This window comes from Cynoglossus semilaevis, chromosome 1 (genome assembly GCF_000523025.1).
Source record: "Cynoglossus semilaevis isolate Cse_v1.0 chromosome 1, Cse_v1.0, whole genome shotgun sequence".
Lineage (NCBI taxonomy): Eukaryota > Metazoa > Chordata > Actinopteri > Pleuronectiformes > Cynoglossidae > Cynoglossus > Cynoglossus semilaevis.
This window is the reverse complement of record NC_024307.1, coordinates 1,082,891-1,084,170: the sequence shown is the minus strand read 5'-3', so window position 1 is coordinate 1,084,170 and position 1,280 is coordinate 1,082,891. Positions and strand designations below refer to the sequence as shown.

General features: G+C 53.0%; 1 protein-coding gene across 1 annotated transcript in view; it reads right to left on the bottom strand.

Moving 5' to 3' along the window:
* Window positions 1-1,280, bottom strand: part of myt1lb (myelin transcription factor 1-like, b) — a 173,988-nt gene that overhangs the window by 167,537 nt on the left and 5,171 nt on the right. Inside the window, exon 3 of the mRNA XM_025058885.1 lies at window positions 179-273. The gene's annotated coding sequence lies outside the window, so the exon portion shown is untranslated. The remainder of the gene's footprint in view (window positions 1-178; window positions 274-1,280) is intronic.

Genomic DNA, 1,280 nt, shown 5'->3' with positions numbered 1-1,280 from the left:
GGGGGGGGGGGGGGGGGGGGGGGGGTGGGGGGGGGGGGGGCGGGCGGGGCTGGGTGCATTAGTGCAGGAGGACGTTAAGAGAATGTTGATTAAAGCTCATTATGGCCGTCATTATGTGATTATCGATCACGGTGATCACGTGTTGTGCACGGCCTGAAGTGTTCCTTTGGTAACGAACCTTTTATATGACGTCCTGTCTGAAGAACCGCTGGTCCACCCCGGTCAGGGAGCGTCAACAAGTTCTCTTCTGTTAGGAGGTGCAAAGAGAAGCATCTAAGAAGAACAGAGCAGAGAACAGAGAGAGAGAGGAGGAGAAACGTTAACATCATCGGTCAACGGTTTGACAAAAGTCCTGGAGTCCTTCCTCATCTGATTAGACGACCAATCACAGTTCAATCATTTTCACACACAACACACAGATCAAAAGGCAGAATAAACAGGAGTTTCTCCCGTTCCCTCTCCATCTGAATAAGGACCAATCAGGCGGCAGTAATGATGAGCTGTCATTAGGCAGAGCGGGATTAGCTTAGCTCAGCTGGGCCTCAGAGGAGACCCACAGGTTTGGTAATAAATCACATCCTTCACCTTACATCACATCATCCTTTTCAAGGTCACGGGGTCAGCTGCAGCCAATCACAGCAGTCATCGGGCAGAGGCGAGTCCACCCCGAACGGTCGGAGGAAACCACCGAGAAAGACCGTCACTAGCACCAACTAACAGCCACGGTAATGAAACAATAGTGAACAGCGCCACAGTGTGGACGGTGACTGTTCACTGAGCACCTGTGACCTGACGTCACGCAACGCAACTATTTCGTTTAATTCTCCCTAATCCACAGACCAGAGACCAATACAAGTGTGTTCACAGCACCCCCTGCAGGCGAGGCAGGTGGGTTATGTTGTTAAACACTGAAAACAAACGATTCTTCCTTTAACCAAAATGGCAACGTACGCATGACATTTGATTTCATCTCCGGCCAGAAAAGTGAGCACGGACCGCCAACGGGCCGCCAACGGGCCGCCAACAGGCCGCCAGCGGGCCGCCAGCGGGCCGCAGCCTCCACCCCCTGTGGTCCCAGTAGTAATAACACATACTTCATTTCACATCTGAGTCTCACCTTGATTCTCCCACACTCCTCATTGTTCCTCTCTCAGAGTGGGCAGGGAGAAAGCAAGGTAGACAGATTGTAAAGAGAGAGAGGGGGAGGGGGGGAGGAGGAGGGGAGAGAGAGAGGGGAGAGAGAGAGGGGGGGGGGTGACACACACACACACACACAAACG